The following is a 12,776-nucleotide window of genomic DNA, read 5'->3' on the forward strand; positions in this document are numbered from 1 at the left end:
GCAATTCCGTCATCTAGCTGCACAAGTTTATTTTGCACTGCATGGTTTTCAGCCCTGTTGTTATTCTTTTAAGCCTGTATTGAGCGATGCGTAACCACACGACATGAAACTGTGGATGGACAAAGCGGGTCCTTAAAATCTCGCTCACTTAAAACAAGAAAAAAGAGCTGCATGATTTAACATGCAATTCGCACTAAAGCACCGCTGCAGCAGGTCACAGATTTATATGCTTATTATTATTTTTTGAGCTGCCGTGGTTTTTTTTGGGGGGGGAGGGGGATGTCAGAGAAGCCTGATCAAAAGTAGAAAAAATGGCCCAGTTGTGTTTTACGCAATAATAAAACCCCCATATTATCCATGAAAAAACGTTCTACCTGCATTGTTAGAAAAATAGTCGAGTTGCGCCCGCAAATCGACTGTTTCGGACCCACACGAAAATTGGGGTTTTGGTTTCAGTTCTCAACTGCACCTGGTAGGTGTTCTGTGGCCAAGCGCCATTTGTTTTTTGTGTCAGCTGTGATGGCGGCTTCCTCTTTTTCGAATCTCCCGTGTGACAGCTTTCAAGATCGAAGCTTTTCTAGCTATGTTGTACATGACCTTGAGAGATATTTTAGTTTAGGTGTACATATATACGCCGGTTATCATTATATTTAACGCCTTACAGCAGGTCAGGCATCGACTTTTGATGGAGAGGCCAAAAACAGATGGTAGCCCACCAGACATCTGATAGATTGATTGAATGATATGTGGGGTTTAACGTCCCAAAACCGCCACACGATTATGAGAGACGCCGTAGTGAAGGGCTCCGGAATTTTTGACCACCTGGGGTTCTTTAACGTGCACCCAAATCTGAGAACACAGACCTCCAACATTTCCGCCTCTATCGGAAATGCAGCCGCCTCAGGCGGGATTCGAACCCGCGACCTGCGGGTTAGCAGCCGAGTACCTTAGCCACTAGACCGCCGCGGCGGGGCGAGATAGCCCACCACCAGACATGGATATGAATAGACATGGATAGCCCACCAGGTGTCTGAAGGTAATCAAAACGCCGCTGCATCCTGCATGAATTTTTGCGATCTGCGTAGGGAGACTAGTATTCTAGCCACCCTAGGGAGGCTATATGCGTTGCTTTTACGTACAGAGACCGCTGTCTTTGCATCCGAGAACAGTGAAAGTGAGGAGATTGAGCCGCACAAAAGCCGGCAAGAGAACCCAACAACGTCTTCTCCTCCTGTGTCCTGAGCCCTTGCGGTGCGGTCGCTGACACTGCGCATGCGTCGTAACGCGAGTCTGCGTTCGCGGCCCGCGCGCAGAAAATCTGAAATAGCGTGCGGCGATATAAATTTATGGTAAAGTTTGGACAACTACTGAATTAAGCATAGAAGTATCTATGCTTTCTATCTGTATGAAAATATTAAAACTGTTCTCTGCTTTCTCTTCTCGTGGTGAAATGCCAATTATCATCTGGTTGACCTCCGCAGTAGCCGCCGATGTTTTTGCTAACCATGCTGAACATCGTGCCACATGTACGATGCGCCATTTGTACGACTTCACCGTTCTGGCTAGAGTGTTTTTAGTGTGCATTGTTGTGTGTGCTGATTTAAGTGGCCCTTATGGCACAATCTGAGCAAGTCTTCTCATGGGTTCTTCTGGTGGTGTGGAATGTGCCGATATTGTTGCACAGGTGGCAACGCCAAGATCGAAGCTGTTATAGTTTTAATTCAAGAAATAAGCTACCCTGATTTCAAACTATGGCTACACACATCAGTTATATTTGTTACGAGAAGCAACATCATGTCACGTAACAGTGGCGAAACTGACAACTTACATACACCATTTGTTTTTGATTGGCTTGGCATGACAACTGGCATGAAACGTTCATATGGTGATAACCAGGCCATATGAATTAGTGGTAAAAACAGTTAAAACCATTATTTCTCGAGTGAAATGTTACATTATCTATTAGAGTTCAATCATCTCTATAATATTTAATAATAATAATATTTTGATTTTAATAGTAGTTTAATATTTTAATTTTAGAACATTTTAAAGTTTAACAAATAAAAACATGAATTGTGGAATGTCTGCATGAAAAACTTGATTTCTCTGCAATTATCAGCTTGAAAATTGTCATCAGCTTTTAACATCAGACAAATATAAAACCTCAAAATGAACAGCCCGGCCTGTATGCCACTGAATGGCACAGACGTATACGTTCAACTGCATAGGTATTGCAAAAAACAAGTGGTTATATTTACTGATTACCACATCAGTAATGTTTATTCTCAGTAATCCTCAGTATCCTCACTAATGTTTATTGGCTAAGTACAATTATCTTAAGAAAATTGATTGGTTGATCCTTCTACTATCAAGAAAGGTCATTGTTACCTATCAGTCTGGTTAGCACAAAGGTTATAAGTTGTGTGAGCCTACCATGTGTGTTTGTGCTGGGTTTAAAAGCATCCCTTATGCTGTTTCAGGTGTGTCCACTCCATTTGCAAAGCATCATAGAAGTGGCAAGGTTTGAACTGTGCCAGAAATACTTCGCACCAGCCTTTTGTAAATCAGTTGTTTCTTTACTGTTATGGGGATAGCTTTAAGTGTAAAAGGACAAGACCCAAGAAGAGAAGTCGACCACACGAGCTCTTGTGTCGTCTTGTCTTCAGCCCTCATACATATTCCAAAATGAACCTGCATGACCAAAAAAGCATTTTGTTATGTTTGCTATTATGCGACTGTTAACCTAATAATCTCACGGTGACATAATATTTTTATGCTGTTTTCTTTGAATGTCAAATGGTTATCCTAAATCAAGAGATGTTACATATTCTTTTTCCGTTCAGTCAGTCTACTGATTTTCTTAAATAAAAGAAAGGATTTCATTACAGTCCCATCGTCAGCATAAATTGTGCTGAAAATGAAGCATTCATTTAGGCTATGCAGCTGTGGCAATGCATACTCTTGCCTTTGGGAGTCTGTTTCACAATTCTAATGTTTCTCCAACTTTAGCTGAAAGAAAGATTTTTTGTAAAGTTAATGCATTGCTCTGCATTGGTGGATTGCCTTTGCATTGTAGAAAATTGTCAATAATAATGTTATAGCTTGACGAGTACAGTTTTCTTCTGTTATATTGTAATGCATTTTGTGCTGTAACCCTTTATGTTTGTATTCTTGTATTTTCAATTCAGTACAGTTGTGGAATTAATATGGACAGTCTATCTTCATTAATTTTTTTCTTACAGTGCCAGTGACTTGCAAACAATCATTTCCTGAATACTCTTATATATATATATGGCAGCATTTTCTATACAACGATCAAGTGTTCCACCATATCCAGTTTCATCAAGTTCTTTTTCTTATACTTTGCATGTTACATCACATTTGCTTTATTCATGTTCTTTGTTGCCTATTTGTTGGTGCTCTGGGTGGACTCGTGACATGAGTACTTTGTCTTGAATGCATTTAGTACTTTCCTAGGTTTATTAGCTCATTTTGTAGTCTAAGATATTCAGAGTACTTTGAAGATTTAGCCATAACTTTGTGACTTTCGAAATCTGGCTTTCATATTTAGCTATCACTTGAATGTAAGTTTATGTGTAATACTGTGATCGAGTGGAATGTCTATTTGTGCACAGTAGCGGCATGACTGAAACATTATCTGCTGAATAACTTAACTTTAGTGCATTAATATAGTGTTTGCCTCTCATTCAAGGAATATAAAACCTATAATTAAAAATATGTCGACTGCCTTAAAGGGTAACAGCCATCGTTTGTGTAACACACAAAAATGTGTGTGACTGAGTTGCTTTCCTCAAGGAACTGGGATGACATTCTAGTCATTGTAATTGTTGTTTTTATGTTCTGATATCATGCATCCGATTTCATATTCACTTGTTTAGCTCATATTTTTCTCCATGCTTCATATGTTGAAATATCAAGATGCTTTTGCTTTGTTACATCACATAGATGCACGCATGGAAAAAAAAGGTGTAACACATACGTTTTTGGTGCTTCAACTAGTAGCATATCTAGTTTGAACAAATATAGCAGTTTAGTTAGAATAAAAATTGCATTCAACTCACACTTGTATTTGCAGCAGGTGTTTTCACGTATAGATCACACTATTTATATTCAGAGTAGAGAAATTGTGTGAGTCACATATGAAGTTAGTCTGAGAGTTGAGAAATAGTGTGGTCCAACTATGTGTTGTCACTGTTAACTCTTCACTAACATATGCTTTGGGTAAGCCACTGTTATCACTAACTTGTAAGCGCAGCAACCTTTTTTTTATTTGTGAGGTGTTCTAGTGCAGTTGCGTGCAGTGTGCGAAGCACAGTTTGCATTGCCTTGCTGTCTGCTTGTGGCTTCGCAGGTTCCTCGTCTATGGTGTCTTCGAAAGAGTACCGCTCGCTGGTGCTGGTACAAGGCAAATGGCATCACTGCCGGAAGTGCTCTTATGCTACCAAGGAAATGGCGAAAATGATGGCGCACTTTCACACGCACACAGGCGAGCCCTTCCAGTGCCACTTGTGTCCTGCTGTATTAGCTCAGAAAGACGGTCTGAAGCAGCACCTACGCACCCACACCGGGGAGCGTTCCTTTTCCTGTGCCCACTGTAGTGCGTCCTTCTTACAGAGGAACGCCCTCAAGGAACACTTGTATGTTCACACTGGAGAGCGTCCATTTTCCTGTGTCCACTGCGATGCAGCCTTTTTGAGGAAAAGCAACCTCAACAGGCACATCATTTATTATCATAAAAACAAGGTTTAAATGTCTGTAACATAGTCACTGTTTTCCTTGAAAGGAAACAGAAGGGGTAAATAATTGAATTCATGTTTATGGAGTAAGGTGACTTCAAAGGTGTATCAAACGATTTCAAATGCCTCAGAAATATAGTTTCTTATAATATATGACTTAAAAACCTGTCATTGTTAATAATAAGTTTTTATGAATTGTTTATTCAGACTGTACAGCTACACCATGATGAAATCTTTGATGCCTGAATGATACATGCAGTTCTTTGTTCAGTGGAGTGTAGCTTCATAGTTTAGCCATATTATTGGTTCAGGGAAATCACTTATAGCAGTGATGGAAGTGCTGCTCCAATTGCTCCAAACTGCTCTAAAACAGAAATGCTGCTCCATGCTGCTCCAAAGTGCAATATTTACTAGTTACTGCTCCAAACCTACTCCGAAATGACACTTAGAGAGTGAGAATGACTAACTTTTACTGTTTAACTGACTCGTGTAAGTCCTCGAGAAACTAAAGAGAACTTGTGCACTATCATGCAAGTGTGCACCTAGTGCAGCATTATTGCCTCTGATTTGATTTGTGTGACAATGCATCTAAAGCATATAGCTGATTTGGCTGTTGTTTTTTTCTTCTCTCATGCTAGTGTGGTGAAATGTGAAGATGAGCAGGACTGCTTTTTACCGATTATCTACTGCTTATTTGACAACAGTTATACCGGACTGTGGTTTTTTCTAAAATGTGGCACTCAGCTTTTCTGGTTTGCTTTAATCTGCCACAAATTCTGGTATTTTAAATTGCAGGTCAATTGGCAACACATTTTTGTCCACCTGCCATTGTTTGCTTCATGAAATTTACATTGTTGTCTGTTACATATATTTCCTAATAAATATTTCATTTACAAGATGCTTCGACATTGCTCCGAACTACAATTAATGTATAGAAAATTTAATGTCAACTCCTAAAACACCAATAGCTGCTCTAAACTAGCATTGTTTTCTGCTCCGAAAACATTTATGGCTGCTCCAAGGTAGTACATTTCCTGCTGCAAGGTATGCTCCTATAAGTTAAAGGTCACTTCTATCACTGTTATAGTCATAAATTGTGATAGCGACTGATCTCAGTGATCGTTTGTGAGTTACATTTAGTGTGCCAGTGTGCCATAGTGTTGTCATAGCGATAAGGTGCGATAGCTACTCATATGAGTGGTTGTTTGAGTGTTACGTTTAGTGTTTCTTATGTTTTTTACAGGTTTTATATTTCCAGTCTGTTTCATTGTAAATTATTTCACTCATATTTTATTTCGTACGCAATATGTTGGAAGGCCAAGTGATGCCTTTGTTATCCTGCAGTGTGCAGATACTTCTGTATGGAAAAGTGCTACAGTAATTTATTGTCAGGACACATGCATAAAATTTTAGCTGGAGTGTAATCTCAGAAAAACATCATACTTCTGTGTGCTGACAGCCAGTGTTTGTACGTGTTAAGCATTTTATGCATTCATGTAGAGAGAGCTAGGAGCTTCTGTGAGACAAGTGTTGGGTCAGTGCTACCCCTGCCACTTTGGTAACATATGCTGTACAATGGTCCCACTGCTATGCCAAAGCGTGTAAAAATGGGTTCACTCCATCCTGATAAAGTGTGGGTACCTAAATTGCACCAAACTATGCCAGAATCTTGGGTTTCTCATTGGCTATCACCAGCAGTCGCACCGCCGAGACAACTAAGCATGTGCAGCTTGACCTTGACCCCGGTCACATTCATGGACCAAGTTTTATTTGGCAGATGAAGCTGCGCTCTCAAGTACATGCCGATTAAGCCTTAACACCATGCTCCCTGTTGACACCATAGAGTTTTCTAAATATACACTAGAAGGAACTCTGGCGCTAGTGTCTATGGGAGCTGGAACGCACGGTGCTACAGCGAGCATGGGAATGATGGGTAGTACGCGGATTTGTGTAATCTATGTACTTCTGGCTCCATGTGTGTTCGTGTGGCTCGGAGCTGTTTGCTCACGAAACAAAAATTAACAAATGTTCAGAGTTGCGCTTCACCACCTTATTAATTTAGGCTTACCACTCCAAATCAGATCACAATGTTCAACAGGATTTGTTCTTTTTTTCGAAACAAAACCAAAACACAGCAATAAACGAAGCCACAAGTGCAATTTGCAGCTCACAAGTACGAAGACAAGGAAAATTTGTGTACTACCCATCATTCCCATGGTCACTGGATATTCACAGCGCCAGAGTCCCCTCTAGTTAATTTCAGGAAACTCTATGGTTCACGCAGCTCCTGTAGTGCCTTGCTAAATTTCTAGAGTGTGTCGATCCCATGGGGTCTCAAAGCTTATATTGATCAAGGATCTGAGAGCCCCCTTTCTAGAATGTATGGTTGTGTGTTGGCAAAATGTACAGTGTCAATTTTTATAAAAGGAAACAGCCGAGTGTGTAGCCTATGCTCTGCTGTGGCGGCCTACAGCACCATTAGCCGACAGATAAAGAATGGGCGTTCGCTTCTGGTGGCATCGCCCATTGCGAGACGAGAGCGGGAGCACAATTGAACAGCGCTTGTTCAATGGTCATGACTTGTTTCGTTTGTTAACAGATGACACAAAAAGTGGATGTGCCTCCTCTGTCTGTCGGTTGATAGTGCTGTATGCATCCGCGACAGAGCACAGGCCTCGCGCTTTCTTGTTCTCTTTCATAAGAATTTACACTGTACAAGCTGCTATGTGTGTGCCACAGACCGATGTTGTAAGATCAGTTCACACCAAAAAGCACACACTGCATTTGCTTGCCTTTACTCGAAGTAGTGTGCGTCGTGCCCCACTTGACATCACTACTGACAATGGTGCGGAGATTACCTGTGGGGGCACCGTCTGAAAACTTTTCAGGCCCCTGCATGCGCATCCTCGCATTTGATTGATCTTTAACATAGGACTCTGTCACACCAGACTGTCGAGACTGTTCGGAAAACTTTTACCGTTAATGTCCCTATTATTATAATGAAACAACTATGCAAACACATAGAAAGTGCTGATGCTTGGTTTTACTCTGAGCTCTTCTATATCAGATACTGCCCAACACCATGGCAGAGCTTGGGGATTACTTATTTTAGATCCACATAATAAATTGTGCAAAAAAATGCCTTTAAATTTAGTTTGCTTGTTTATATAAAATGTTGCGTAAAACAAGCGAACTTTCATTTTTTACACGGAAGCTGTCTTAATCTGCCGTCATCATCATTGTCGTAGTAGCAGCTAGGTGTCATGCAAGTCGTGTGACCTGAGGGGCAAGAGTGAAGCTCAGAGGAAAGGGGCCGTGTCTAGTGGAGAGTGGCGAGAAAGGCTTATATAGAAGGGTTCTTGTGTGCTGGCTCAGATGAGGAGAGGCAATACGACGGCGCTTCACCCATTGTCCTTCTTGTCGTGGTGGGCATATCACGTACTACAGCATGCAGTGTTTGCATTGCGCGCCACCGCAGCCATGATAGCCATCCGCATTTTTGGGCAAGTGGGCAGGTTAAATTGCCCACGGCAGCACCCAAATGCTACTGTATCTTTCAAACACAGCTACTACTGAGCGTATTGTCACACTACATTTATGTGGCATAACCTGAAGAGCAATGAAATTCGTAGTAAAAATTTGCTTGAAACTTATGAACATGTACCTGACAGAGGGTCCTGTCTGCCCGCGGACCGAATCCTGGCTGTCGCGGCTGCATTTTCGATGAATGCAAAAATGATATAGGCCCATGTGCTCAGATTTTGGTGCACGTTAAAGAACGCCAGGTGGTCAAAATTTCCGGAGCCCTCCACTATAGCGTCTCTTATAACCATATGGTGGTTTTGGGACGTTAAACCCCACATATCAATCAATAAATCAAGAGGGACCTGTCCGATAGTGTTTATGGCATGGAACCGGGTGTAATTTCTTCCTGCCTCCTTCTTCACTTTTGCGCAATTAGCTAGGGAAAACACTTCAATGGACTTGAATGTGACCGACCACCAATTTTAATGGCACACGTTTTCCTTAGCATGACAGGAAGTATACCAGTCAGAGTGTCTAATCATGAAATGGTACCGTAGAAATTGGTGCGAAATATTTACAATTGAAATTTTTCAATCTGCAATGACTGTGAAGTTGTATACACACGACACATGTTGCAAACAGTGAGACGGGAGTGCTAGAACTGTTCTTATTTGTGGGTGGCCATTTGCTGTACATGCATGCGCTATGCGCGCGTGCTATGGCTCGACATATCTTACTAGTTGCCATAAAAGCAGTGCAACTTCTAAACAGGTGGCTCCTTGTACTTTGTAAATGGCCCAGAATAGAGTGTACTAAGTACACTAAAGTAAATGACTCACAAATTTAGCTTGAAGGCTCTCCCGCTGGGCTGCGAAGCATTTTGGCTTTTTGTGACTTTTAAATGTAATTTAAGATGATAAATACCGCTCATATCGCAGAAAGAATGCTTGTACCTGCTACTATAATTCACAGTCTTTTCATTCACATCAAGTTCTAATAAGACAGTCCGAGCTTTTTGCGGTCCCATCAAGCAGTGTTGTTGTATTAGTTAGATCAATAGCAAAACACCCTCTTCGCAGAGGCTGACCTCTGGGCCAATCAGTGGCAATGAATTGTGGTAGCGATTTGCCGTCTGACATAGTCCATTCCAGATATGCTGCTGGTAGCTCACGGAGAACTGTGCATAGCACGTATTTAAATTAATATTCTCTAATCAATCAAAACTATCAAAGGTTTTTTTTCAGTCATTGTTTTCTTGTATCAAATGAATGATCAAGCCCTCGAGAGCATAGAAAATGTACTGCTATACATAAGTGCATCCTGAGAAATTAATTACGGTTTATTTTTAAAGGACACTTAATGTTTCCACTGCGCCTTGATGTCACAACACGGCATGAATTTCTAGTCATGTGCTCATGCAAGATGTGACGTTTCTACGACTGTTCGACACCATGTCTCCATTGGTGATGCGCAAGGGGCCATTTTGGAAATTTTAGTACCTGATGCCGTCATAGCCAGCCAGACTGTTGTGCGAAGTTACCACGGTAACCGGACGTCAAGTTACTGTCAATGTCACTAAATGCCATGGAAAAATTGACTTGAATATCAAAATAAAATATTTTCTCGGTATATGCCGAGTTTCATACTTGTTTAAAGTCGTCTCTGTGCATAGGAGATATGTGTGGCTGAGCAAACTTCCCTTCGAAAAGTGGCATCTGTACACCTTTAATATAATGGAAGAAAAAGAAACTGAGTTTCGCTTTTGAGTAGTCAAGCTGAGAAAAATGCATTAGAATAGACTGCATGACTTTTTGGAATTCAGGCACTCTTGTACGTTGCTAAATTTGTCTGCTACTGGTGCTAATTTAAAGGCAACATTTTATTAACACCAGCAGTACAGATTTATGTTGGGAGCCCTGCAAATTGCTAACCACATAGTCATATTTAGAGTATTTTTTTGTAACATACAATCTTATTATTATAATATTGGGCTTACTTGGCAAAGAAAAAAGCCACAGAGGCTATTTTACAGCATTCAGAGGCATGACGCCTTTCCTCTTGCTTGATCGATTAGAATTATGAGTGCTTTGAAGAAATGTTTTTCGTTAGGTGATTCCACAAGCAGTCGAACACACTTTTGCTATGTCTAGATTTTTAATATGCTATTTGGGTGTATTAAAAGTGCATAGAACCAAAAATTTTATTTCTGCTAAGCATTTCCAGTGTGGCAAAAAAATTAATTGAAGATGGCTGTGGGGGCTTTCTGCTTTTGATTACAGCAGTATTTTTTATTTCCCAGCCAAATTAAATGTGCACAATAAACATTGTTTCAAAAATTCTTTTCTGCTGGTTTTATTACGCATCACTGTGAACTGGATCCATGCTTCCCTTACACCATCTATAAGAAAGAAAAATGTGAGAAAAGTAGCTAGTGTGACCTCTGAAAAAAAAGTTTTATAACTCTGATGCATCTTGACATGTTTTTTATTTCACACTGAAAAATAAAAAAAGTTTTACGTATAGAACCAAGTTCTTTATATATTTCTGCGAATTATTGTTCTTGTTGAGGCATAAACAAAGAAATAAAGTAGGTAAAGAAGAGAGTTTTCACTAAGCTCCTTTTCAAAAAATAAAGCAAAAATCTGTGATCCCAATTCAAACAAAAATTTTTCATGAATGACTGCTTGTGTCAGTGAAAACACTGCTTCAGAGAAAACCTAGTGGTATGCTTTCAAACTCGTTGCCTTCATTCAAGCTTTCATTTGTTGCCTGAAAGTGTATTGCCACTTAACCCCGCTAGTTAATCATAGAGATTCAATCATAACATGCGTGATGTGGCATGTGGACCAAAGAAGCGAGGCAACATATCTTAAAGAAGTGACATTGCAGTATGGATCCTTTTTTAATCAATCAATCAATCAGTTTATTATCATGTCATAAAAGGATGTTACAGGGAGTAAAATATACAGAAGAGGGTCCCAAAGTACAAGACTGCAACGGGATCCTCGTGGCATCTTGTGTGTTCATTTAATTTTCATTGTTCAATGGGAACAGGAAACGTACGGTCACTGCCGTGCTTTTTCTGCATTAAGATGGAATCGAACTGATGCCGTCAAGGGGTATAGCAGGATGCCTGTCTTACAAGTTGCTTTATAACATGATCGCCCAGTCACAGTAATAAGTGCGTGAATTATTTGGTTTTGCTATCCTAGTCTATTGTGAATAAATTACGCCACGAGCTGCAACAATGGCACTGACCGCCATTCTCTACATATTTACCTCAATGCAGCAAGTACATGGTGCTTATCCCGATTTATGACTGATTTATTCTCATTTATAACGTTTCTGAAACAAAACATAACTACTTCATTTGTCGTACATCTCGTATTCCAACCATATGCAGATATGTATATTCGTATTCCAACTATATACACAGATATTACATATCTGTAATGGCAATACTGTAGGACTGGTGACAACATATACAAGTACTTTGGCATGCAGTGAGCTCAGTTCATCAAAAAGGTCTCTTGCTGGGCTTGTTTCAGTAGTGGTCCATGATGCAGGACCTTCGAAGCTTTAAAAAAATTCCTGAAATATTGCATCAACCTGGAAGTGCACATTGTCTGATAAAATTGAGGCAACAGAGTTGGCGAATTGAGTGTTCTTATCATGTTTGTGCACTTCTGTAATTTCCTCAGCCTGTGGCAGCAATGATACATGCTTGGTGCCTGGACTACGTTCTCTATGCCATGCCACTCTATTATTTCTTAAGGAGCTTATGGTGCAAAAAAAAAAAAAACAAGAGAGAAGGAGAAGTGCGAACTATCAACTAAATTTATTCAAAAAAGCGCTCTCCTACATTTAGTTGATAGTTCGCGCTTGTCCTTCTCTCGTGTTTTTTTCGTGCCATAAGCTCGTTAAGAATGAACCAACTCGCCCAACAAGTCACTCTGCTCTATTATTTCTGTAGTGTTCATCCCACTTTAGTATTTGCTAGAGCAAGTGCTGAACTGGAATTGATGTTCTATAAATATATTCGCACTACACATGCTACACTTGAAACTCGATAGTTTTTAACTGATCTCGCATTGCAATTGCCTTCTTTCTAAATAAAATTGTTGGCATGTTTATGTTGAATGCACAGGTCTTTATTCGATGGGTGTATTTCAGCATTGATATTTTGTAATAGTATAATCCTAGAAGCAGTAGCAATCTTCCCATGGTTTCTTTTGTTTTCAGGGTTTAAAATGGCGTGCTCCTAGTGTACAAGTTCGCTGTTGCATCTTTATGTGTTACTAGCAAATAGAATAATCATTTTAGGAAAATTTTATAAACTTAGCTTGCAGCACAGAGCACTTTGTCTGTAAGGCGATAGTTTCACACTTCAGGCATTTGGTAGTTTAAAATGTCATCTCTTCAAGGTGCCGAGAAGAGCATTCAGCAATCTTTTTTGTTTAATTAGCAAAATAATTTGTCTTTAACTCACGTGTA

At 40.1% G+C, this 12,776-nt stretch overlaps 1 long non-coding RNA gene across 1 annotated transcript; it reads left to right on the forward strand.

The window, feature by feature from the left end:
* The first annotated feature begins 497 nt into the window (after positions 1–497).
* On the forward strand, positions 498–5,769 carry LOC142767649 (uncharacterized). The gene is made up of 2 exons (XR_012885073.1): positions 498–1,036; positions 2,481–5,769. It is a non-coding gene; the product is annotated as an uncharacterized LOC142767649 (long non-coding RNA).
* The last annotated feature ends 7,007 nt before the right edge of the window (positions 5,770–12,776 follow it).

This window comes from Rhipicephalus microplus, chromosome 7 (assembly GCF_043290135.1).
Source record: "Rhipicephalus microplus isolate Deutch F79 chromosome 7, USDA_Rmic, whole genome shotgun sequence".
NCBI classification, from domain to species: Eukaryota; Metazoa; Arthropoda; class Arachnida; order Ixodida; family Ixodidae; genus Rhipicephalus; species Rhipicephalus microplus.